Source organism: Amblyomma americanum, chromosome 1 (genome assembly GCF_052857255.1).
Source record: "Amblyomma americanum isolate KBUSLIRL-KWMA chromosome 1, ASM5285725v1, whole genome shotgun sequence".
Taxonomy (NCBI): Eukaryota; Metazoa; Arthropoda; class Arachnida; order Ixodida; family Ixodidae; genus Amblyomma; species Amblyomma americanum.
Genome location: NC_135497.1, coordinates 531,266,491 through 531,294,267, shown reverse-complemented (window position 1 = coordinate 531,294,267; position 27,777 = coordinate 531,266,491). Strand labels below are relative to the sequence as shown.

The following is a 27,777-nucleotide window of genomic DNA, read 5'->3' as shown; positions in this document are numbered from 1 at the left end:
GTGGAGGCTAACAAAAAGGGTTCAGCTTAAGCTGAGGACAACGCAGTGAGCCACGGAAAGAAAAATGATAGGCGTAACGTTAAAGCAGTATAACACCTACCGTTTGGGTGCGTGCTTTCTTGTTTGTAATGATGCATAAGGCGTTATTATACATGGAGTAGCAGCTAGTAATCTCTTACAACCGCTTAATAATTTATAATAGCATTTATTTTTCGTCCAGTTTCGGCTTCAACACTTGAACAAGGACAGTGACGTCAATGTGTGCTTACACGTCACGAGACATGAAAAAACAGCAATATAATCGCTGCTTGCACATTTGTTGTCATTCCAGCAATTGAGGAAGGCTGATTTCAACACTGCAGTAAATTAGAACAACGAAGCAGCGATTCTATGGACATTTTTCTATGGCTCACGTGAAGGAAAAGCCCTCTTTGACGTCAGAGCCATTGTTCGGCTGTTCCAAAACTGAAACAGCATGACAGAAAAAAAGAATTATAAATTATTTAGCGGTCGTAGGCAAACATCACATGGTGTTTCATGCATAGTAGCGTCTTCTGCATCATTGAAGAAAAGAAAACATGCCACCAAAATTAGGTGTCTATACTCCTTTAAGAGACCGGAAGCAGGAAGAGTGGTTGAGGGAACACACGCGGGTTAATGAGATCCTAGCCAAAATCAAGAGGAAGAAATTGGCTTGAGCGGGGAATGTAATACGAAGGTAAGATAGCTGTTGGTCCTTAAGGGATTCCAAGAGAAAGAAAGCACAGCAGGGGGTGGCAGAAGGTTAGGTGGGCGTATGAAATTAAGAAGTTTGCAGGCATAAGGTGGGCGCAGCTGGCAAGACATGGTTAATTGGAGAGACAGGGGAGAGGCCTTCACCCTGCATTGGGTGTAATCAGGCTGATGATGATGAAGATTCTCCCATGACTACTAAATAATTTATAATCGAATTTCTTTCTCGCGCCGTTTCAGTTTCAAGAGCTGAATGGGGACTATGACGTCAAAGTGAGCTTATAGGTCATGCGAGGCATGAAAAACTGCAATATAATCGGCGCTGCTACATTTGTCATTCCGACTATTGAGGAAGGCTGGCTTCAACACTGTAGTGAATTAAAACGATCAAGCAGCAATTATATCGCATTTTTTCCATGCTTCACGTTACAGATAACCTCTCTGATGTCACAGTCTTCACTCGGCTGTTGAAACCAAGACAGCATGGCAGAAAAATTCGATTATAAATTATTTATAGGTCCCAGGCAAACACCACATGATGATTCATTCAGAGTAGTGTCTTCTGAATCATTGTAGGGAAGAAAACATGCCACCAAAATTAGGTGTCTATACATATTTAAATCTTTAAATTATCATTGGGCTTTTTCAAATTGCCGTGCTCGGAGAGCCTGTTCGCTACCAGAAAATTCACTCCTGACAGGAAGGTGCATCATGCTCACATGAACTGGTCGCCGCAGAACCAGCCTGCTGGCAATCATGGCGCCAAGGCCGTCCATGGATCACGGAAGGCGAGTGCCCTCTGCTGCTTTGCTTGCTGTTGCGTCTCATTGCTCGCATGCGTATGGTAGAAATCTGATCCTTGGGAGCAAAAGAAAGGACATTAGTTATTCAGGGCAGCCGCGGACTCTTGCACTCAGATGCATACATCGGCGGCAACAATGCAAGTATATGTCCTTCAGTGCGTTGTGTGCTGTCGTGAAGTCTGCATGTAAGCTTCGAGATATCCTCAAAAGCATATGTGACGGGCAGTCGCACTCTAAGGGCTTGCATTTGACACCACATAGGAGGGCTAATTGGACAGCGTTAATTGGAAAGACATGGGAGAGGCTTTTGCCCTGTGGGTGTAGTGAGGCTGATGATAAGGAGGAGGGAAAAACTGCGCATGCACTGCTCAAACAACATGCTGTAGTTACAGATTATTGCACATTAGTTAACTACACACTAATTACTTGGCCGCCAATGATTGACCCTGCCTATACTGACTCTCCTGTGGTAGTTGCAATTTCTGTTTGTGAACTAATTCCTGTGGGCTGTAAGCAGAAAACAATCAGGATATGTTCCACTCAACTGTAGTCTGCCGCCTTCCAGCTGTTAATATTGCTGCCAACAAGTAATGCACGCATTATTTTGACAAGCGTGCATATCAGCTGGTTGAACATTTTTCTGAAGTGCGTGCACTGTACAAATTTAGCTGAACGTCGTGTCTGTATGCTATCGCTTTTACTGCAGAGCTAGCACTCGAATGAAAGGCATTACAACCTGGCCTTGCATGTCGGCCCCGCACTCTGTGCAGGCATGATGATCCACACTGGGAAATTTTTCTTTTTGATGAGTCAAATGCATGGTGAAGTATGCATACGGTATTTCTCAGGTATTTTAAGCACTTGTGGCAGAAGATCCGAGCACCAAGCCTTATGGCAAAGACCGAATCGGCACACGCAAGGTTATGCTTCATCTTCAGCTGTGATATGAAAATGACCTCCGTAGAGAATAAAAATTTTGAACAACAAATTTGGCAGAGCACACATGCACGCCAGCCGGCAGCCACTACTTAAAGGGCCTCGACCACCCTCTGGCTGAAAATGTCCTCTAGCAAGGTTGTTGTGATGCACCGTCCCCGGAACACACAACCGCAAACAATCTTTAATAAAAGACATTATATTGGAGTTACATATATGGCTAACTAGCTACTTTTCCATGCTCCTCTCCTTCCATTCCCTCTCAAGGTTTTTCTCCCTTCCGCTTGGTCCACTAGCTTTAGTCCTCCATCCCTGCTTGTTCTGTGTGGCTGCCCTTCCGTTTACAAGAGTAGGCAGCACCCCTTTTGTTTGAAAGTCAAATGGGGAGCTTTCGGTGGTGTCCGCGTTCGGCCTGTTATGAACAGAATGCACACCAGCCGAAGAGGATTAAGGTGCAGATCCCATCGACAGGGATGACCACGGAGGTGCAGCAACAGCAGCAGCAATTTCGACAGCGTCATCAGGTGGCCGACGACTGCACAAAAAGAAAGGATGACTAGCTGGGAAGGAGCCTGTTCTTCCCATGCTTGGCTCGATGCAAATGACCTTCCCCCTTTGACTGGTTCCCTGCAAGAAGCGACCGACGATGGACAGATGACGGGAAGAGGGGAACGGTGCCTTCCAGTAATTAATCGTGTCTTGACAAGAGCCGCCCCGACCGGAGAGTGCCCACCGCAGTTGCAGCCCACAGCGCGGCACAGGTGTTTTCGATAGACACGTGAATAATAATTATCAGAGGCCCTATCCGTGTCTCACGTGGCCGATTCGCTTTGGTAAGCCGCATACCGAAGAATAGCAGGGCTTATAAATTTCCAGCAATACATATATTTAACCAGTATCATGGCACTGAGAAAACAGGCCACCGAGTTGCAAGCCGAAGCTAAGACAACGTGCTGCAATGAGAGAACAGCGCTGTCCCGCAACGCCGTATCGGTGGGCTCAATACAAAGCTCTCTGTTGCTGAAGGCAGCCTGGCTGCTCCCTCAAACAATAAATATTTTAGACAACAATGCGAGGGGGCAATACGAAAAATGAAACTTTGACCTGACATGAAGCACACAATATATGAGAGAACAAAAAACAGAACGATGCTTCCATTCCGCATGCGGTTCTCTAGTGTCCTACGCAATCTTTTACAATGGTAGCATTTAAGCAATATCTCTATATTACAATTCAAAGATCCGCTACAAAGCTCTCTGTTGCTGATGGGAGCCTGGCTGCTTCCCGCAACCATAAATATTTTAGACACACACAGACAGAGACGCCTGTCTGACTCTGAAGTATGCTGCTATGTAATGTACATATTGCGACTGGTAAGCGTGCGAGTGGCAGTAGCAGAGGCATCCGCAGTAAAACTTCGCTCAGTACATACATGTATCTGTGCAACTGTTGTTGATGGCTCAGGCTTTTCAAGGTCCATTGCAGTGATTTTTCTTTTCGACATTCTCTGGATAAGCTCCGCTTTTGTTACTGGAACACAAGAAATGAGAGATAAAATAATGAAAGCGACAGCAAACACAGGGCAAGCTACGGAAACGGATCAGTTAGTGTGTCGCGTTCATTGCTTTCCAAAAATCATATGATGCGAAAAATTAGCAGATCTGAACACAGCCGATTTCTCCCTGCCTCATGCAATTACTTGAATTCATGAAAAAAATCACGATATATTATTTCGCTCAGAGTGACGCTTACGTCGAGACCTGCTACAACGCGACCACGCAGTTTTTCCCTTCTTTGGGAAGCATGCGCTGGGCTGCTGCGTGCTCGGATCGCAATCACAGAGGAAGTAGTATCGTAAGCGTTCTGCAAGTGCTCGCAACAGTAAAAAAGCATGTGCATCGACTTTATGTAAAACGCCACCAAGCTTTGCTAAAAGCGTTAGGCTTGACTGTACACGCATCACACGTTTGGCACTTCTGAAATCTGACCACGTAGCGAAGTAACTGCAAAACTCACCTCTAAGCTCCATTACTTGGGCGGATTAGAATGCCTTCTCATCTTTTCCGCCGAGCCAGTAGACGTCCTTTTTTTCGCCAGGTCGCTAACGCCAGTCGGTGAGGCATCATGGATAGGTGTAGCGCAAAGGAAACAAGGACGACATAGAGACGTGTACGATAGCTTTTGCGCCGTCGGTCGAAGTATTTCACGTACGCATAGCTCGCCGCAGCTGACGAACCCATAGTGGAAGTGTCACATGTGGCTGCAAAACACACAATCTAATAACTGTAACAACCACACACACCGACACGAGTAACGACGCAAACGTTGGACGCAAACGACCGCAGACTTGGATTGGCTTGGCGACGCGCACCGCACAGGGCGCTGCATACGATGATGATGATGACCTCTTCTTTACAAATCAGAATAATAAATACGTTTTATTTGTTCAATTTCGTCTGTTTGTTTCCTGCGGCAGAACTTGCGTCTCCGACCGTGATCTCTATACCGCTCCATATCGCAGCCTCCTCGTGCAGCGCATCCGGCCATCCAGTTGACTGCTGATTGACCGCATGCAGTAGCAGACGACGCGGGGCTCTACACACCATGAAATACTTATAGTTGAAAAGTTACAAATACTACTTTGAAGGGGAAATAGTTATGAGTTCCGTGTCAAGCTGTGCCACAGAGCGTTGGTCCAACATAAGCAGAACGACTGCAGAACCAACTAGCCCCTCAAATCGGTCTTGCAACTGTGACTGCCCATGGAGTGTGAATAGGGTGGCTTAGTGTAACACTATTGTCTCTATCATGTATGAGCTTTATGGTACCGCTGTAACCTAAATGTTTGAAGTGTTCTGCGATTTTTGATCGCCACTGCATTAAACAAAGTAGTCGCTACGTGACAAATCGCCTTCGGTTTCGGTTTCAAAGCTGGAAGCTATAGTGGCGCGCGGTGCCTTATTGTGCTTTGCGCTTTTTACTTAGTGCTTTAAGCAGAAAGTTTTGTGTGGGTTACGACAAACAGAAAGCACCTATAAAGTCTGGGCCTTGCCGTCAGACGACGCTAGAACATTTTCAGTTTCGGTTTCGAAATATAAAAGCTCCTGTTGCGCGGCATCATAAATAACGCTGGGCCCTTCCCTGTTCTCTGCTCTGTAAACAGCAACTTCTGTGTTATCTACGATAAAATAAACAATTCTTTTAGAACTCCCCTAAATGCAGCAAGTGCTTGAAAAGTCTGTAATTGCTGCAAAAAAGTATTTTCTGGCACGGTGCGCGGTAGATATCATAAGTACTATATTGCCACTGACCAGAAATCAGCGACTTAGGACCAGCAGAGGGTGAAATATAGATTGCTGAATAGGTAAATTGATGCACTGAAAGAATTTATGTTAAGAAATCAGAAGTGTGCAAGGTACGAGGAGGAAGAGGCTCTCAAAAATAGACTGCTAGTGTGCGCTAGAACACGGAACTGGGTAGCACAACCGCGCCCTCGATCGAGGTGCTTCGATCGAGGTGATCGAGGACCTCTATAAATATAGTTTCGCAGTGTTCTCTGGCACACCGCTGTCGCGTCCGGGTCGTAATGGCAGCGGGTGAAAGTTTGGGCTATGCTCGAGACAATTAGTATAGCGAGGGACTCCAGAACTCTTTTTTTTTAGTGGGAGGGCAGAACTTCGAGCTTATTTTGTTATTTATGTATTTAATGCTCATTTACATAATAAATTATATATATATATATATATATATATATATATATTCAGTGTTCAAAGCTTGATGCAAAGTATCACGATGCGGTGACGACACTCCAGCTGTCAGGAAGACAACGAAAAGGCTTCCAAAATTAACTGTTTAAGGGGCTGACTCACGCCCACTAAGAACTGAATTACTCGGCGGCTGCAATAGGCTTAATCATGCGTGTTCGGCGGTCATCGACCTGAATGCCATGCAGTTCTTGGTCGTGCTGAATTTAAAGCTGGCAAGGAACTTTCGAGATAGAGAACCAAAAGCAGCAAGAATCTGGAAAAATGTGGAATCATTTGCACGTGGCCATGATCAACGGCATAAGTCTGGTCGCACCTCGCATTCCAAAACAAAATGATAAAGCCGCGTGCCGGGGGTTGAGTGTGAACAAACAAACGGTGCAAAGATTTATGGCAATATAAAATTAATTGAAATGAGGAGCTTATAGGTGGGAAGCTGTACGCATGAGGAGTGATCAATTCCATTAAAAAAGCCTGTGCATAGTTTGTTTAAATTCTGCTAATCGTGATCATGTACACGGTCAGGCCGATATATAGTCGATCGAATTCTGTAGGGACATGACTGGTTTAGGTTACTCATATACCAAATGTTTTACAACTGGCTACTAAGCCAAGCAGCTCATGCAGCCCTACTGTCCTTTGAATTAAAAGAGGTTAGAACTAATATGTGTTTCAATTTTCAGAAATCTGATCCAAGTAGAGCAAATGGAGATTGGGGGGGCACATCTCCCCCCTGAAAAATGTGGTGGGGGGGAGGCGATCTTCCCCATTGCCACCCCCCTGTTCCGTGGTTCTTGAGTATAGCCCACCTGAACTCGGGTAGGCAGCCCTATAGATACGTGATCGGCCCACTGGAGTGGGTATATCTCGCATATTGTATATCTGATATTGGTCGCCAAGCCGATGTCCACTGGTAAACAAGTTTGAAACGTCCGAGGTGTCCTGAGAGATGTTCAATCCGATGAAGCATTCGGTCAGGCAAGATCTTTGAAAGCACTTTGCACTGTATACCGGATTGTTTTTTTTCGAATATATAGCTTTCGTCGAACTATAGGAACTTTTTGGAATTCTTTTATTGACATATCTCAAATAAACCCTTCATTTCTGCAAGAGAAAAAAACACACACGGGTAAGCGGCCCTATAGATACGTGATCAGCCCGCTGGAGTAGGTATATCTCACATATTGTATAACTGATATTGGTCGCAAAGTCGATGTCTATTGGTAAACAAGTTTGAAACGTCCGAGGTGTTCTGAGAGATGTTCGATCCGACAAAGCATTCGGTCAGGCAAGATCTTTGAAGGCAGTTCGCAGTGTATACCGGATTGTTTTTTTTTGAATATATAGCTTTCGTCGAACTATAGGAACTTTTTGGAATTCTTTTAGTGACATATCAGAAATAAACCCTTCATTTCTGCAAGGAAACAAAACACACACAGGTAGGTGGCCCTATAGATGCGTGATCGGCCCACTGGAGTGGGCATATCTCCCATATTGTATATCTGATATTGGTCGCAAAGCCGATGTCTATTGGTAAACAAGTTTATAACGTCCGAGGTGTGCTAAGAGATGTTCGATCCGACAAAGCATTCGGTCAGGCAAGATCTTTGAAGGCAGTTCGCAGTGTATACCGGATTGTTTTTTTCCGAATATATAGCTTTCGTCGAACCATAGGAACTTTTTGGAATTCTTTTATTGACATATCTCAAATAAAACCTTCATTTCTGCAAGAAAAAAAAAACACACACGGGTAGGCGGCCCTATAGATACGTGATCGGCCCACTGGAGTGGGTATATCTTGCATATTGTATATCTGATATTGGTCGCAAAGCCGATGTCTATTGGTAAACAAGTTTAAAACGCCCGAGGCATCCTGAGAGATGTTCGATCCGACGTAGCATTCGGTCAGGAAAGATTTTTGAAGGCAGTTTGCAGTGTATATCGGATTGTTTTTTTCCGAATATATAGCTTTCGTCTAACTATAGGAACTTTTTGGAATTCTTTTATTGACATATCTCAAATAAACCCTTCATTTCTGCAAGAAAAAAAAAACACGGGTAGGCGGCCCTAGTAATAGAATGGTTAACAGAATAACAGAATGGTTAGAAAGGGCCAATGCAACATATTTTTACTAAGAACAGAAATTATGTGGACATGTCCTTAGTGTTCCTTTGAGAAGCAGTATTTTCTTTTGTGTGTTGTGTAAACTATAGCTGAATACAACTCAAGAATGAAGTGGCAAATGCTTCTCTATAATTCACTTCGCAAGTTGTTTGCATGGAAGGTACGACAACCTGAGCCAATCAGGATGGCGCACACTATATAATTGGGTTGCTGCATGCCTACCACACCCATTGCCTTGTGACAGGTAGCTCCATTTCTGTGAATGAAGGTGTACTAGTGTTTCGGCTGTTTATTTCTTCAGCAGGTGACACTTCATGTCTTTTTATTTTTATGTTTGTTTTCAGATGGGCGACATGTTCACACAGTGAAGAGGGCATATATGGCCCACTTTTCTTTTTGTCATTACCTGTCCATATTCAGTTCTTTACATGTCACATCACAGTTGTTTGGATGGACATTTATTCACTCCATTGTGGTCTATGCCCAAGGAAGCTGAGTCAAATCCAGGCGAGAGCAGCCACATGTTGATATAGGTGAAGTGGAAAACACGCCTCTTTGCTGTGCTTTGTCAGTGCATATGCAGTTGAAGTTAATCTGGAGCCCTCTACCATGGCGTCTACAATAGCTCATTAGAGACATTGTCATTCTCATTTTTGCTAATCTCATTGTGGCAGTGCTCGATGTGCTCGGCTTGTATACGCAGACGTTTAATGGATCACATTGGCCTGTTAACGGGCTCACATCTCATCGACATTATCAAAACTCTCATGCACTGCTGGTTGTGCCCTCCTCCTCCATGCTCATTACAATGCCTGGTGCTTTGAGTGGCATCTACCACTTCATTCTTAAGTTGTATTTGAGTATAGTAAATATGGAGAAATGTAACTAATATTGTATGTCACTTGCTGCTGTGTTGTTCATGTGGTCTGTATATAAAACTCTTACTCTTGTTTCATGATATAGTATATATGTAGTGTTTTTGTGTATTATGTATGGTTGTTTCATTAAACAGATGGTATTGGTGGATTCTGTTTATACGAGGGGTGATCAGTATATTTTTTACCTCCTGGTCTGTAACACATTTATCACCTCATGAAAGGGAAAGACGTTACAATGAAAAGAAAGTTTGATGTTCCCCCTTTTCATGATATTTTCATTTTGCACATGGCACCACTGATATTGAAGTAGTCACAAGGAAAATGTTAGTATACATCAGTGTACGGTTATAACAGTTTTTCGAAACCAAATTTTGGATGGCAGAAGGTGTTCTCTCTATCCTTATCCACCATCGAATGAGTCCCATTTATGGTAATGGGTATGTTATGTTTTCAGTCAGAAGGTAGGTACAAACTGTACGTACATGCAAGATCCAGCTGTGTTGAGTGTGCAAGACGAGGAGTGCAGTGGATGCCCACTGTCTGCATCTCGCTTCTGAGCTCGTGGCACATGTGGATGAATTTATTTGTGATGATTGTCACATTAAGCAGACGGTTATTGCGGGCATTCTTGAAGTTGAGGATGCTGAAGGACCGTGCACTTTTTCTTAAAGTTTGTCCTAAAAAAATCCATCATTTGACGTGACAATGCTTGGCATGACAACAAGTTAGGCGGCAATACCGCCGTGTTGAATAAGCTGCAGTTTCGGGATGTTCTGCATCACCCACCAATCGTTCTGACTTAGTGCCTTGTAGCTACTGACAACTCCGTAGCTGAAGAAACATTTGAAGAGCTTTAGTGTCCAGTTGGGGCCATCAGCCTCATTCTTCTCTGAGGGTATGTAAACAACAATAATGCATCGATGATGCAAGGGCATCAGTGTAAGTGGGGGACGATATCAAAAAATGAATTACACCTCTGAAAAAAGACATCTGAAGCTTCGTTTATATTAATATCTTTCACTTTCAGTAATTAGCATGTTATAGCCAAGGAGGCAAATTATTCAGCACACCTCTCAAGCATGGGATATATGTTTGGGAAATTTTTGCATCTGTATAGTCACTTCCTTATTATTGGAAGCTACTTGAGTCATTTATCCCATGGACCAATGTTTTGTGGCCTCATTATCTATTATGTTTTAGATGGTGTCCTTGGCTTAATTTTACTTTTCCTGAGGGTGTTCTAAGCTTTTTTTTTAATGTTTGCGCTTCAGCTGAGATGTAGCTTTAAAACAGGACAGTATTGGAATGCCATATGCTTGTCCATTCATGTGCTAAGCTGATACAGCGTAAAATGGTACTATACTTGGGATTTAACATCCCACCACGTTAGAGGGATCTAATTTGATCACCTGTGTTCTTTAATTATGAGCTCAAGTGCACCGCGTGAAAGGCAAGATGAAATGTTATCCATTTAATTTCATACGAGCCTTATAAAATACACACATATTGTTACGTGACGGCAAGCACGGTGAAGAGTACTACATAACAGATGGCGATGGAATGATTTAATGGCGGTGGGCCTAGCGCGAGAGCTCCGTGCCGCGCCACTGCCCACTTTGTCGTCTTCGAGTCCGTGACACTACCCGGGGCTGCCGAGCGATCGTCCCGATCGCGCGAACTGAAAGACCGGCAGTGAAGACGAAACGCAGGGCGTGACGATGAGCGTGACAGGACGGATGAACACAGAAGAGAAGAAGATGCAGGGTTTGCCGTCACGATGAAAGAGATGAACAGATGATGATCAGATGAGCGCTGGTCCAGGAAGCTTCCGGGCCGTAGCTAGCTAGGTCACCTTGAGCCGACGGCCGAAGCCCATGAACACACCGAACGACATGGGCAGGGGCTGTGTTCGAATATGTTGGCGACTACTAGGGTCGGTGGGGTCATAGGTTCGAGTAGAGGCGGCGTCGTCAAGTTGTCGATCGTGTCTTCTGGTCGGGGCAGGGAGCGGGGCTAGGGTGAACGACATGGTCGGTTCTGGTCTGGCGGGCTGGGGCACAACCGGGCGGTGTGGGCAGGAACACACGACCGACGACCACGGCACACGCAGGACGCCGAAGCTCCAGGACCAGGATGGGGATGAACTCCGCACCTCACGCCAAATGTTACGTGACGGCAAGCAGGTGAAGACAGTACTACATAACAGATGGCGATGGAATGATTTAATGGCGGTGGGCTTAGAGCGAGCGCTCCGTGCCGCGCCACTGCCAACTTTGTCGTCTTCGGGTCCGTGACAATATCAGCTGACTGAGACGGGCAGTTCACCCATATGAGTGATACGAGAGCTGCATATTGGCTCAAATGAGTGATACGAAATACACATCGGCCCATTCGGGTGATACGAAATCCATATTTCGGCTCAAACAACTGATACGATAGACACGTATCAGCACATAGAGGCATACGAGGGACACATATGCCCATACGAGGGATACGAAGTACACATATGCCCATACGAGGCATACAAAGGACACATATCAGCCCATACGAGGGATACGAAGGACACATATAAGCCCATACGAGGGATACTAGGGACACATATCAGCCCATACGAAACACATATTGGACACAAATCAACTCGTATGACCACAAACTAGACACATATCATCTCTTATGCCCACATACTAGACACATATAAATTCATACGAGACACATATGCATCCATACGAGATTTTTCGATAGGGATGTCCCGGTTCTGTAGCCAAATTGCTCAATAGCTTTTTTACTACGCTAAGAGCAGTGCCCCTAATGCCGTAGTCATTTAACGTTTGTAACAATATATTATGTTTAATGAAGTCAAATGCCTTTCTTAGAGAAATATTCCCGTGGTTTACAGCTTGATCCCTTTAGCCTTTAGTTTTTTCTACCATTTCTCTTTCTAAATATTCTCAAAAATCGTATTGATGATATATTGTAATTTTATTTTACGCACAAAAATTTCTAATACGAGGGTTAATCACCTGCTCACTAATTTTTGACAAAAAAACTGGTAGCACTAAAATTGACCTGTCGTTAATGATGTCCTTTCCACTGCGGGCCCCTTCTAAAGATTACCGACACCACTGCGACTTTAAAATAAACATTTCACTAATCATTTATTTCAATATATTCAGGGCCCATTATAGCATTACAGAAGAGAGCGTAATACATGAAAAAATATATACATATAATTATAACACAAGAATTGCGGCAATACAGAAAAATTCTTAGAACAAAAACGCGGAAAAATGCAGATTACTGGGAGTAAACATGATCTTCAAGAGCAGATTTTAAGAAAGCAGAGTCGGTGATTGTCGCAGGTGAGGTGGGCTGGAGGATCCATTCATTGTTTGTCTTGGTAATAAATGGGTAAAAATGTGTGTTCATGCGACAAAAGGGATGCTCAATATATGAGGGCGTTCATTTTATCGGCTGAAATATATTGAGGCTCACAGAGAAGCGCTTCGTTCCGATGGCGATTGTGATGATAAATTTTATGAAAGAGAGATAAGCGGGATACATTTCTTCTCAAGGGAAAAAGTGGAAAGTTTAAAGTAGCTTTAATATTTAATACACTGGATAAACGAGAGTGCTTGTGAAGTATGAATCTTTCACAATGATTTTGCACAAACTCCACTGCTTGATTGTAATATTCAAGTCAAGGATTTCACACCGAGCATGCATATACCTGTTTTGAGCGTACGAGTGATTTATAGGGTAAAATATTTAAGGAGGATCATGCCATAGCGAAATTACGCCTTAAATATCTAGGCATGCAATTAGAATAGCTGCAAATGAAGTTTATATGTGTTTGTCGGGACAGACTGTTGGTTATAAAAACACGTAGGCATTTGTAAGATGCTACGTGTTCTTGGAAAATATTGCTTTAGTTTGGTTTGAGCTTGTTTTTACGTTCCAAACAACTCATACTATGTGAGACACCGTAGTGAATGGCTCCGCAAATTTCGAACACCTCTGGTTTTTTAACGTGCACTCACATCACACAGTACACGGGCCTCAAGATGTTCGCCTCCATAGAAAATCGAAGCAGCACGTGGCCACGGGAAGGATACGCAGACATGTTTCAGCAATGGAGACAGGCTGCGCTATAGACGCGGATGGTTGTGTTAAAGCTCAATTAATGTCCTTGAAAAATGGTGCGGAATCAAGGAGTTTTCCGGAACGACCAACGATGGGAGCAAATTGGGCGTTGCCAGAAGACACGGTTCTGGTCCGGTTTAGAGTCAGAATTGTAGTCCAGACAGAAACGAACTATTGCCAAAGATCATTCGCTTTCCGGCCCCTGAAAACAAGCTGCAGCTGCGAAGCATGAAGCGCAAGGAGGTGCCCCGGAGCAAGCCATCCACTTTCAGTGACCGGAAAATTCGAAAGAAAAGACGCCCCGTTAGCCGAACAGCGACCCTGAAATGACTTCCTGGCTTGCTTGCAAAGTCAACGGCTCTCGTCATTTGTGCCTCACCGCGAAGCAGTCTGTACTTTTCTCGAGGTGTGATACAACTTTTTATGCTGATTTGGATAACTGATACAGCTTACAGGAACAACTCACATGAGCAAAGTGGCGAGTTTTCAAAATATATGTTTAGTTTCCGTGCCAACTAGTAACATTTACCTAATAAGGACAGCTTCTTCCCAAGGGTTGAGAAGGAAAACTTTATTTTGCGCATGTGTAGACCACTGTCGTTTCGTAAGTTGTTGAAACTGAGCCTAGTAAAGGAGCTGAGGTTGAAAGACAACACGAACAAGTCGACGAGCTGTATCGGAGCGGGCACCTCCAGAGCGACTGGCTATTCTGCGGATGAGGCCAAGTGTGTTTATAGCACACTTGCGCATAACTGATAACCAAGCCGCACCTTTGCCTGAAGAATGGACATGCAGGCCCAATACATTGGTATGTTCCACTTCCGGATGAGGTGCGTTGTCAATAGTGAGCACGAAAGCAGTGGCTTTGAAAATACGGCGGCCAGCTTTATTGCCCACATGAACGTAACAGGATTTAGAGAGGTTGAAGGAGAGGTCAGTGTTGGCAAGAAAGTTCTGTAGAATATTGAGGGCATTTTGCAGAGAGTCTTGCAGCACCTGAGCTGAGCGATTTGTGGACCAGAGAGTGATATCGTCTGCATATGCCAGAACTTGAAAATTAGGAAGGGTGGAAAGACTGTGTATCAGAGCAGTGAAAGCGATGTTAAACAGGGTTGGGGCTAAAACTGAGCCCTACAGTACTCCGCGATTAGCAATGGAGCGGCCTGTAGGTTTACCATTAACACAGATAGCAAACGTTCTTTTTGAGAGAAAAGCATGAATTGCTCGACGTATCTGCAAGGGCATGCCAAGTGATGACATAGTGTTGAGAATGGCTTCGTGAAGAATGTTGTCGTAGGCCTTCGTGATATCTGTTGCCAGGACTGCGCGAACGAGACGGCTGTAAGGTGAACGACGTATCACGTCGTTGGCAAAGTGGTCAAGACCATCTTCAGCTCCGTATCCTGGTCGGAAACCACTATGGGAAGACGAATATTTCTGATGATGGTCGAGCCACCAGGAGAGTCGAGTGGCAAGCAGTTTTTCATACAACATGCAAATAGTTGGGGTAAGAGAAATCGGTCGTAGGGCCCCAAGAGTTGTCGGTGATTTTCCAGGCTTTGGTAATGGAACTACCACTGAATGTTTCCAATCTAGTGGCATCTCACTCGATGTCCGGATTTCGTTAGTAATTCTGAGAAGTGAAGTCAATGCTTCACCGTCCAGATTACGGAAGAGGGCATAAGGTACACCGTCATGACCAAGTGTAGTGTTAGGGCGGATGTCTTCAATTAAAGCTATAAGCTCAGCCATGCTAAACGGGCATGTTATCTTATCCTCTGGCTCATGTTTGTAACTGACCGGAACAGGTGCCGGTGAACAGTCATAATTCGGAAAAAACTGAAGAGCAGCTTGCGAAGCAAATTTATCTGGAGAAAGACGAAGGGCAAGACGAATACTCTCGGCATAGTCTTTGACGGATGGCTTGCGTTCCATGGAATGAAATACACGCCACAAGTGGCGATTGCCGACAGGAGTACTGAGTTGAGAACACCACTCTGTCCAGCGCTTGTACAGAAGGCGTTTAGAATACCGACGGGCTTTAGCGGTGACTCTATGAAGTTCCGTTCGTGCATTCTGGTCTGAAGGATGCTGAGTGCTGTACACGCCCAGCTGTTTGCGCCTTGCCCAGAGATTAAGGAGGTTAAATTCAGGATTTGGTTGGTCTTTGTTGACAGTGGAAGAAACTGTGTTCTGAGTTGAGACAAGCATAAATGTAGAAAGTGCTGAGGCAGGAGTTATTGAGGCGAGGCGACCATCCGTGTGAATAGCGTCCCAAGAAGTTACATGGACCTTCCGGCGAATTTTACGCAATGTATTTGAAGCAAAGTCAATTAGAATGGGGGACTGATCACTGCCCCAGGTGTCTGCGTCACAAGCCCAGTAAGGATTGCGTGGACCCAGCCACGATGTAAGATCTGGAGTTGACGGAGGAGCACGCGGGCAGGTATAATTAGAGGTGTTGTTAAGAAGTGTAAACGACTGGTCAAAAAACGTGTCGTAAATCTGATCTCGACGTATAGAGTTATGGGTGTAACCCCAGGCTGTATGTGGCCCATTAAAATCTCCTCCAACTAGTATGGGAACACCTAGGAATCACCTATGCATCCTTTACATAGATGTCGCCATAACCTCAACTGGGGGATCAACTGTTTATAATCCCGACACACCCTCAACTCTACAGCCGCCAGACCTACTGTACTGAAAATTCATCACCTCTTCCCTTGGAGCTCCAAGCGATTTTAAATGCCATAGCAGCTTTACCTGACGACCCTCCTTATAGCCAGGTACACCTATTAACTCATTCCAAAGAAGCTCTCAAGCACCTAAAGAAAGTGCGTGGTACCCTTCGAGTTTCCCAGGACATACATGCTGCTTGCAAATCTTACCCGGTCCGTATACTCATACACTGGCTTCAAGCACGCACAAATGTTAATAGCATCGCATCTGGCATGTCATCTCGTTTAGCGGACGTACCGCAAACACCTCCTGCCTCTTTGCCACCAGATCCACTTCTGACACATGTAACATCTTCAGCCTACCTCATGCGGCGTACACGTGCTGTTATTCCCCCGTGTACCCACCGCCTTCCTCCCAACCTATCATAGATGGAGGAGGTCTCTCTGAGGCGGCTGCGTGTCGGGGTGCCCGTTACGCCTGCAGTTCGCCACCAGTGGCAAAGTGAGAAGATTCCTGCGCCAGAAAAATGCCCTCACTAAGGCACCCGCTTCTGACACCACTGTTCACCACCTATTGTGGACTTGCCCAGGAACTGCGCTGGTGCGCGCTCGCGTTCTGCAAGAGGCAGGCCTGTCCTCAAACAATGACTCCGATTTCAACTTGTTGATAACGAAAAACATTTATGCCCGATGATTATGTGACTTTTTACACCTTACTGGACTCCATGCCTTTTTGTAACCTATTAACGTAATAAAGTTCGTTAATGGCATCACGTTTTGTGCCGTGCGGCACTTTTAGCATTCTGTATATATAATATTTATTTGGCGCATTAAGTCCAGGCCTCAGGCTCAAGTTAGTGGGCTGGGGACACTTCTGGGAGTGTGTAATGATTACCCCACACCAAAACAATGCGGGCCACCAGAAGCAATTATAGTGTATGACATAGTGCTGTGGATTGAGTGGCCAAGCTCAGCCAGGATTAAGGTATGCGGTAGGGGGGGGAGGGGTAGATGGGAATTAGTGCGGAAGGTAGCGTGAAGCCTGACTGGCGCGTTTTGAGATGTTCCTGTTGTGTGAGCCTTTTGTAGCGTCCAATTGCGTGCTCTTCATATGTCAATGCGGAATGTACCTCTGGACGCAGGTTCTCGATAATGCGTGAAACAATGCCCAAGGCGAATTCGGACAATTCTGAAGCATCAAGTCCATGTTTCGCTGCGACGACTGCGTGGTTGGTTTTCGATGCAAAACTTTCTTCGATGGACCAAGGCTGGCCAAAACAGAACGAGTGCAGCGCAGCAAGCGCTGGCGCGATCCTTTTTAGCATCTGCAGCCTGATTGCATCCGCGGATAGAGCAGAGACAAATAGGAAGAAGCGCACAGCACCCTGTCGCCTGCCGAATCAGAAGATTCGACCATTGTCTGCCAGTGTTCTCACTCATTTTCAGTGTAATACTGACACCTCTTACAACTGAGCTAAAACACCCTCTCTTCCTGCGCAGTAGAATATAGTCCCTGCTCGAAGTATTAGCTTCCTCTTATATAATAAATTATATATTATAATAAATTATATTTATAAATTATATAATATATTATATAATTTATTATAATATATAATTTATTATATGATGTCACCGACAAACGTAGAGGACGCGGAAAGCACAACCGTTTACTAGGGCGAGGCTTGCCGAACAGCCGCGCACATTCGAGAGAAAGAAGACGTTCGGCCACGCGCTGGGAGATAGGTTCGGCCATGAGGTGGCGCCGGCAGAATGTCAGCAATGTGGCATTGCCCCCTACTTTCCAAGAGGCATCGACAGGATACCGCACGCGAGGGGGAAAAACATACGTAAGACTTCCAGGTAGCGGCGCGAGTGTCTTTGATTAAAGGGGCTAAGGGGAGTAATATGACTTCATTCGCGCCACGTGGACTACTTCGGACTTCGGTTGTCGAGAAGACCGGACAGTTCCATGAGGGAGCACCCCGTAGGTCACCGTGCCGAGGCGGCGTAACACCTGGTAGGGACCAAAGTAACGGCGAAGAAGCTTCTCAGACCGTCCTCGCTAACGGATCGGACTCTGCACCCAAACTTGGTCACCGGGTGTGTAAATCACCTCCCCGCGGCAGAGGTTGTAGCGCTTGTCGTTGCGTTGTTGTTGGCACCGGATTCGCTGTCGAGCAACTTGGCGAGCGGCTTCGGCGTCGCGAACAAATTGTTCAGCGTCCACGACAGAAGAGGGAGTAGGATCCGGAAGAAGCATGGCGTCCAGCATGGTCAAGGCTTCGCGACCATGCACCAAATAGAACGGAGTGAAGCGCGTCGTTTCATGGAGCGCAGTGTTGGACGCGAACGTGATGTAAGGCTGTATCCGGTCCCATTTAGCGTTGTCATCGTCGACATACATAGACCGCATATCGGCAATTGTCTTGTTAAGCCGCTAAGTCAGTCCGTTTGTTTGCAGATGGTAAGCTGTAGACTTGCGATGGCTGGTGCCACCGAGTCGAAGTACCTCGCTCGTAAGCGCCGACGTAAAAGCGGTTCCCCTGTGAGTTAATACGACTGTAGGGGCTCCGTGAAGAAGCACAATGTTGTGAATGAAAAAATGTGCAAATTCGGAGGCGGTTTCACGGGGAAGGTCCTTGGTCTTACAGTAGCGGCTAAGGTAGTCTGTGCAACAGCAATATACCGGTTACCCATGGAAAACACCGGAAATGGGCTGTGTAAATCCATGCCGACCTGTTGAAATGGGAGGCGCGGGGGATCGATAGGCTGCAGGAGCCCGGCTGGTTTAGTCGGTGGCGTCTTCCGGCGCTGACACTCAAAACAGGTTCGCACGTAACGGTGGACAACCGCAGCCAGCCTAGGGAAGTAGTACTAGTGGCGTATGCTCGCTAACGTGCGGGAAAACCCGAGGTGGCCCGAGGGGAGATCGTCGTGGCACGGACGAAGAACTTCGTCACGAAGCGTTGTAGGCACTACAAGCAGATAGACAGTGTCCGTTGGGCCGTAGTTTTTTTTTGTAGAGGACACCATCACGCAAGCAAAACGATAAAAGTCCGGTGTTGGTGTCAACGACTCGCTGGGCGGAAAAAGATACCATAAGCTCACGAGGGTCGATGACCGCACCATACGCTTGAAGGAAATCCATGCCCAGAATGAGATCTTTCGAACAGTCACGTCATACGGCGAAGGAGCCAGTGAAAGTAAGACCGCGGATCTGGATGCGACAGGTTCAGACGCCGATCGGCGTCACTACATGGCCACCGGCGGTGCGGATCACGACTCCACACCAAGGCGTCAGAACCTTACGGAGGGTTGTGGCGAGCTGCCTGCTCATCACAGAAAAATCAGCGCCGGTATCGACGAGTGCGGTCACTTCATGACTGCCGGCGGCTACCAAAATTTCAGCAGCAACTAATCGTTCGCAGCACGTCGGAAAGGGTCGTTGCCGCTCGGGCCGTCGCGTCAAATCGTCGGGTAGAGGCTGTTGACTCTGCAGTGGCGGCGCCCCTACCCCCGGAGGACGCCGTCTTCAGCTTTCCCGGCGAGGGAACGTGCCTCTGAACTGACCAGAGGATGAGGGCCGACTGGGCGAAGCATAGCGCCTCGGGGACGGCGATCGCGATTGGCGCCGCTGCGAGGTCGGGGGCAGCACCTGAGTGGCCAGGTACTCCTCTATGTCCTGCGGTCTTTCACTATAGCGCGGTCTAGGAGCGTCCGGTGGGAATCCTCTCAAACCCATCCGCCGATACGGGCAATTCCGCAGAATATGGCCGCGCTCCCCGCAGTGGTAGCAGTGCGGGTGATTGTTAGATGTTCGCCATACGTGCTCTTTGCTGTAAGGAGGGCACGGGTCATGCTGCTGCTCGACGGGACGCAGGTAACGATGGGGTGGTCGTGGTTCGGCAAAGGGGCGAAACGCTTGCGGCGCGGGGGCAGGTCGGCGCAGGGCATCGCTGTAGGACATCACGTGCGGGTCCGGTAGTGGTGCTGGTGGTGGCAGCACCGCTCGCCGAATTTCGTCCCGGAGGACACCGCCTGTAGAAGGTATGCTTGCCGACGGAGCATCAAAGTGGAGGTGTCGCAGTTCTTCGCGAACAATGCTCCGCACAAGCTCTAGCAGCGCCTCATCCCCAGGGCCTGGCAAGGACGTGCAGTAGTGAGCGGCTGCTACATTTGTCTGACGGCCGTATTGGGCACTCCGTGCCTGCAATGAACGTTCCATGCTCGTAGCTTCCGTGGCGAAGGCGGCGACGGTTCTCGGAGGGTCGCGCATGAGACCAGCAAACAGCTGCTCCTATACTCCACGCATAAGGTGGCGCACCTTTGTAGCTTCGGGCATGGCTGGGTCGGCCCGATTGAAGAGACGGGTCATGTCCTCAATAAACATGGCCACGCTCTCCTTGGACTGCTGTGACCTGGAGCGAAGGGCAACTTCCGCATTTTCCTTTCGCTAGTTTGAGCTGAACGTGCCGAGCAGCTCAAGGCGAAAAGCTGCCCAGTTAGAAAAGGATGCCTCGTGGTTCTCGAACCACGTTTTCGCCGTGTCTTGCAGTGCGAAATAAACATTCATCAGTTTCCGCTCGTCATCCCATTGGCTAAACGTAGCAACGCAGTCAAAACTGGCCAACCAATCTTCAACATCCTCGAACCGGTCTCCGTGGAAGGATGGTCGCGACCGAGGTGCGAGAAGGACGAACGGTTGGGCACTGCCGGAGTATTGACCTGTCTGGCAGCCAGTTGTGGAAGTCATAGCTCGCACAGGCCTTTTCAGTGGCTCAAATTTGGGTTGCAGGCCTCGCTGGCGGCGGCTGGCTTTGTGGACAGGTGTGGCGTCCGCGCTTCGGGGAGAAGCGTCAAGGATTTCGACGGGGTCAGCGTACATGGGGTGGTACCCAGCACGGCTCCACCAAATGTCACCGACAAACGTAGAGGACGCGGGAAGCACAACCGTCTACTCGGCCGAGGCATGCCGAACAGTCGCGCACATTCGAGAGAAAGAAGTCGTTCGGCCACGCGCTGGGAGACAGGTTCGGCTACAAGGTGGCGCCGGCAGAACGTGAGCAATGTGGCAATATCATATTGTCAATATTCCTTATAAAAGACATATTTCTTTCACAACTGCCTACTTTCGACTTTTAAAGTCAGGGAGACAAGTTAGAAAAAGCATCAAGGGATAGCCACCACTGCTTCAGTTTCAAAATAAAGGCACTGTGGAGAGAGCAACACTCCATTTGAGCAGGCAAATTCTAGTGTGGCCATACTTTTCGGTGGAATAGCACAGGTATGGACGCCCCACCTTTGTAGGCTTCCTTTCACTCACAAAGAAGTCGCCGGATATCGTGATTTCACATGTTTCTTGTGCACACAGTTTATAGTGTGACGATGCAATACGTGATGCCTCACTTAGTTGAGGCTGTTGAGATGCTGAGGCCTCCCTTGCAGAAAACGTCACAGCTTGCAGTGGGGCAGTGCTGTTCTATAAATTGGAAGCGTTTAGCCTGCTTCAACACATGCAGATTCGTCATAGCTGGTGTACGAAGGGGAATCAGCATTTGATCGTCATCATCATCAATTATCACTGCCTTGACACTCATCATCACTTACCACAGGCTCACTAGAGGCTAGACAGGCAGTATTCCAACAATGTCACCTGCTCGTCCAAGCTGATGGTACAGTGTTCGGTACTTCTGAAAGCACATGAACTTTGCATTCAGGGCACCAATGCAGCGTTCCAAAACTGCACGCATCGCTGAGTGCACTTTGTTGTTTTTCGCTTCAGGCGATGATAGTGATGGTTGTAGTTAAGATACGAAGTTGGTTCTTCAGGCTCCAACAAAGGTTCGCCTCAGTCCGAGACGGCACAACGGACCACATCAGACAACGCTTGACTTGAGCGAAGGTAAAATCAAGCTTTATACAGGAATTTACTTATTTAAAACAGATTAAGCGGCGAGAACAACAACAAATGACTGGCTGAGGAACAATCTTGCTTCCTTGGCATCGTCGATGAAACATATCAAAATCTATTCTAGAACAATTTTCAATGCACCGGGGCCTGGATTTAAAGACCTAGGAGCATGGCCCACACATTGGATAACCCAATGACAACAAACTCAATACATTATTTGTTTACAGACCTGCATGACCCGCCTTCCAGTTTCCGCTACGTTCAAAACCCTCTCTATAAACTGCCCAATGCGAAGAGAACATCAAATCTGCTTTTAAAAACCGGCATATCAGGAACTGACCCCAATATTATTGGCCCGCAAGGTTAAATGCCAAGCCTCAACGCCCCCAGAGTAATAAACAAGCTCTATCTCCGACGAAATAAAAAGAAAACACATTAAAAGCACTCCCACGTGTCGCCGGCTTCCTAAAGACTCGTGACCTTGGCGGTTCTCAAGTTTAAGGCAATTATCTGCCTCAAATGAGCCACTACCGCCGCGAGTAACCAACGGAAGCGCTGAACCGCATTCCTATGCTACTCGTCTTCACGACGACTGTTGACAGGCTTGCCTCGAAATCCGGGAAGTGGCTCGAACCATGCCATTGCTGTTCTTGAACATGTGGCAGCATCCCTTTTGTCCGGCTGTGTTTCGTTATGCCAGCTCGTTTCCAGAGAGCTGTTTGCATACAATGTCTTCGGGAGTTGGAGCTCTCAGAGAGCATGTTACCCGCGTCATCGCTGACCGTACGTTATGCATAACTGCTCCCAGTCAAGGGCGAGCTCCTGAACCCCTCTTGTCCAGTGGTGTTCATCATTCAGAGGTTCTGCCGACCTTAGAAACCAGACGGCATTTGCCATGTCAGGACGAGGGTGCGGTCGGAGTATGGCGGCTTCGACGGGGTGACAGCTCCCACCAGTTTTGGCGCCTCTCGCGCGAAACAACTCCGTGAAGGGCAATTGCCAAAACGCGGGACCCTACCCGCGTTTCCGCGCGCAGCCACATCGTTCCCGCAAATTGTTCCTCGGGCGGCCCCAGGAAAATTTTTCGTATCCTTCCCTCTTACTCTGTCGCGGCCATCGCTGGTCAACGTCTTCCTGCCTCGTTTTGTGCGCTTCTTGCCGACACTCAAGACTGGGGTTATTGAAGAGAGTGCCGCTTCGGCCCGCCGTGAAAGCAGCAAAAGGACGGATGGTCCTAACAATGCCGCGTGCATTCAGCGATTCCTTACAGGTGTCCTGCCACAGGAGTTAGGAACCACGGCTAGAAATGTTAGCTGCTGTCACCTGCACAAAAACAGCAGTCCTGCTTGAGAAAATTGGGCATAATGGGGTCATTACTACCATAAGGGAAATGTACGCATACATGCACAGTCACTCTTTTTCTTGTTATTTATAAACCAAACTAACTTTCAAATGGCACCGACCACCACCTGGACTGTTTAACAAATGATTTTTTAGTTCGTTCCCACGGAGAATAACTGTCGGCAGACAAGCAAAAAGCAGAAGGCGCATATCTGCGAGGCAGAACAGTAAAACCAATGAAAGTATGTCAGGTTCCAGCTGCAAACCAGCAGAATGCACAAATCAGTGAACAATGAGCACGCAAATCAAGCTTTTGGCGGTACACTTCAGTGATGACCTCCAAGAAGGTTTCATTTCTTGCAGCAATAAAATAATTATGCAGTACAAGGATGCAGTTCAATATTCAGCACTACAAGAACTAAAGTGAGCTTTCTTCAGATGTGGGAGAGATATCATGTGCCTTTACAAAATTATTGAGATATCTGTTATGGCATCAATTTTTATTCGCACTAGTTTCCTCAGCAGTGTATGAAGTGAAGTGGGCCCTCTCCAGATGCAAGCGAAACAACATATTGTGCAGCCCAACTATGAAGTCAGTTGCCATATTGCATGTGAAAATGTTTAAAATGTTTAAGTTTAAGTTTGAGATGTTTAATCTTTACGTAATTCAATCTTATTCCTTATAGATGCTCACCAACATGTCAGTACTTTCACAAATATTTTGTCAAGAATGGAGATTTCATTTCCTTATTAGCATATTTCCCCAATTATATTACATATCTCAGGGACTCGAAGGCATAATACCACAGCAACTCAAACTCATTATACTCCATGTCGTCACCTAGAATGTGAATGTGTTTAAAGTAGGCTTTAGAAACATACGCCATTCACTTCCTTGACATTGACATTTTAATCATTCAGCACAGCATCATGAGGCCTTTTGCTTCCTCCCAGTGAGTTTGTTGTTACTGGTTCCTCCAATTTCCCATGAAAAATACCTGCTACGCAAGCAGTCGCCGTCTTCTGTCAGAGCCCAAGCTCAAAATGGCACCTTAGAGCAGACTTTCTGAAGATGTGGTCATCGTGGCAGGAGCCAGGAAGCCGGACATCTATCTCCAAGATGCACAGACCAGCGTCACATACCTGCAGCAAAGCCTCAACTGTGATTCATGCTATGCCAGAAACAATTTAAAATATTGCATAAGCGATGCAAGCTGCCAAAGTAGTGACGTAAAAATTGCTGAATAAAAGGTTTGAAATGTGTGCATGAAATAGATGAACTGAATAATCCACGCACTCAGTACATGTGCCGTACATGATGTAGGTAATTTAAAATCACCCGCATTGTGTGAAACTCCTTCGTTACTGATAAATGGCAGTAGTTGGCGGGGTTTAGTGTCCCAAAGCAGCTCAGGCTAGAGATGCATCAGTGGAGAGCTCCATATCATTTTGACTATCTGGGGTCTTTTAATGTGACGCAAAATAGCACAGCAGCTGGAACTGTTACTAACAAATGGGACATTCTATAAATCATGACATTCGTGAAACCAAAACGAGAGCATACTCACAGCCATTGTGCTCAAGGCATGATGTACATTTTTCGTGAAACAGTTGGCTTTTACCACGAATGAAGTCTTGATGCCGCCGCGCGGAAGGCAAACCTCTTTAACATCGGCACACTCGGCCACACTCTTGTGAAAAGCTAGCCACCGCTTTGGCACAACCGCGGCGATAAGTGCTTCGGTGACGTCCCTCACACTGTGTCTCGCAATGATCTGGTGGCGTCCAATAGACACCGGTATGCATCCACGCTCACCGTCGCTCAGGCTCACGCCGCTCACCTCCGGCCAATGAGACTGCTCAAGCGCGAGGAGCCGAGTGACGGAAGAGAACGCAGCTGGCGCGCCGTGCCGCTGCACTCTACTGCACATGCGCAACAAGGGGAGGAGGGGACGCGGTGTAGTATATATAATGAGAGGTGGTGGAGATGTGCCGGTGCAAACCACACTGACGTAGCGGCCAGCGAGAGTGAGGCGAACGCTAAGCGGCGTAGAAGACAGGATAAACTCGAGTCGTCGGATCCCGAGGTTGTATCCTGGCATTTAGCCGTCCAAGCAAGGAATAACGAGCATCTCAAGGCTAAGACAAATGCGCAGACTCCGAAGCAGACAGAAGAGCGCATCGCCAAGCGCAGACACCAGAACGCGGAGCGGAAATAGCGGCGTGCCCTGGCCCTTCTGGAAGTCGGAGCCAGGCGATGATGGATACGACGGATGGAGAGGAACTAAAGAGGAAGATGTAAAGGCTGGTCGTATAACTGACCACGCGACTAGACCAGAGTGGAACTGCAGCTCTCGCTACGTATATTCTTGCATAGCTGAGCTAAGCCACTGCCAATTTTTTGCATCACGCGAAATTCGTGTAGGAACGCGTTCATGTTCGCGTGATTCTGCTCGCTTCCGATCCTTTCTCAGGGATGTACTCAGTGTTTCAGCTAGATGGTTGCCAGCTTTACAAACTTAAAATGCACTCTGAAAAGTTTTGGCGCACGGATATAGTTCCCTTTGTTGACTAGGTCAGCATGTCTTTGAAATGGTTTTGATATGCTAATTCAGAAATATTAATTAGCCACGTCTAAATCGTTATTCTTAGCGAGAAATTTTCAATAGAAAACTCCTAGGGCAAGATGAGAAATGCCCATTTCAGTTGTCTTCTTGAATGTGACTTTATCGTCACAGTGTTGCTTCTGTAAAGAGTGCGGGCTCTTCTTTCTTCTAGAAACGTTGTGCAGCTACTCAGTTTTGAACATGTTGGGCTAATATAAATTATCTGCTCTATGCCTGAAAACTACGACTGCGTGGCCCTTCTCGTTCTGCAGCGCCAAGTTTTTAACAAAACCAAGTGCCCGTGATGGCCTGTGCATTCATTTCGGCTTTGTGTGCGCGCTGTTCCTTTATTCGGGGCACATCTGATGGTAATGACATCGGTAAGTGGGAGCCCCTACTCAAGGGACAGTTTTGTAGCGACAACTACATTACCCGCAAGCTCGCCATTTTACTGTGGGTGTCGGTCGCCAGTTCCGCGCATGCGTGAGGAGCCGAGCGACGTCAGAGCTGCGCAGGTGCCGGCGCGGTGCATCAACCGTGGAGCAGACGCCGCTCGCCTCCGATCAAGCAGCTTCGCAGTATACTGCGCATGCGCACGTCACCGAGGAGTCTCACGTGCGCAAGGGGGAGGGTTCGCGGCGTCGTATAAAGTGGGTTGAGGTTGATACAGCGGCGTAACCAGTGTCATAAAAAACAAGGAGAGCGGGGCTGGCGCTGCGCGGCGTAGAAGACAGGAGAAACTCGAGTAGTCGTAACCCGAGGCTGTGGCCTGGCAGTTAGCCGTAGAAGCAAGGAAAAACAAGCGGCCCATGGCCAAGAGAGATGCGTAGACGCCGGATCATAGAGAAGAGCGCATAGCCAAGTGCTGACGCCAGATGAATAATTTTCCTCCTTCACCACATGTCTGGTCTTTAATGTCTAACACGTAGCCAAGATGAAAAGTAAAACAATTAGACGTAAGCAGGGAATACCGTACCTCTCGCTACGTATACCCCGGCATAGCTGAGCTAAGCCACTGCCTATTTTTATATCTATAAGGCTCTATTTTAGTCTCATGAAAAAGGAAGCAAGCTGAAGTTATTTTGAAGAAGAGAATTGAACAGGGCATTTCTCATGCTAACATGCAAGCAAAATGGGGATTCGTTCACATAATCCAAGATATATATAATGCAAAAGCTGTCGCCGAATATTATGTTCATTGGTGTTGGCTTTGGCGTCGACAACGTTCCAGACGCCCGTTATCTTCAGGAAAGAGAGGGCGCACAACTTGCTCCTTGGGTCAATGGACACCTCAATCGCATTTTGAGTTACGTGGCGGTGGTGATAGAGATGTGAGCTACATGCATCAGCGCTGACAACGTTGCAGCAGACACGCGGCCCACAGCAGTAGGCCTCATCATTCATTCAATGACCAACCTCTCGCGATCAACCATTAACTGCCACCTGAGGGTTGCAGGGAATGCCCGCTGCCTATCGCTTGTGCGGAACGAAATCAAAGCAGTGTTTCCAGTTGGCCCCGCCGTGGTGGCTCAGTGGCTAGGACTCTCGACTACTGATTCGAACCCGGGTTCGAACCCAGCCGTGGCCGCTGCGTTTCGATGGAGAGAAACGCTGCGACACCTGTGTGCTGTGCGATGTCAGTGCACCTTAAAGATCCCCATCTGGTCTAAATGATTCCGGAGCCCTCCACTACGGCATCTCTTTCTTCCTTTATTCTTTCACTCCCTCATTTATCTCTTTCCTTACAGCGCGGTTCACATGTCGACCGATGTACGAGACAGATACTGCGTCATTTCTCTTCCCCATGAAACCAATTTCCAAATTTTACTTTGCATTTGGGCACCAACGTCACGTACATAAAAGC

General features: G+C 47.0%; 1 long non-coding RNA gene across 1 annotated transcript; it reads right to left on the bottom strand.

Moving 5' to 3' along the window:
• Nucleotides 1–1,472: 1,472 nt before the first annotated feature.
• Nucleotides 1,473–4,814, bottom strand: LOC144107605 (uncharacterized). The gene is made up of 3 exons (XR_013309330.1): nucleotides 4,488–4,814; nucleotides 3,904–4,001; nucleotides 1,473–1,590 (listed from the first exon to the last, which is right to left on the bottom strand). It is a non-coding gene; the product is annotated as an uncharacterized LOC144107605 (long non-coding RNA).
• Nucleotides 4,815–27,777: the final 22,963 nt, after the last annotated feature.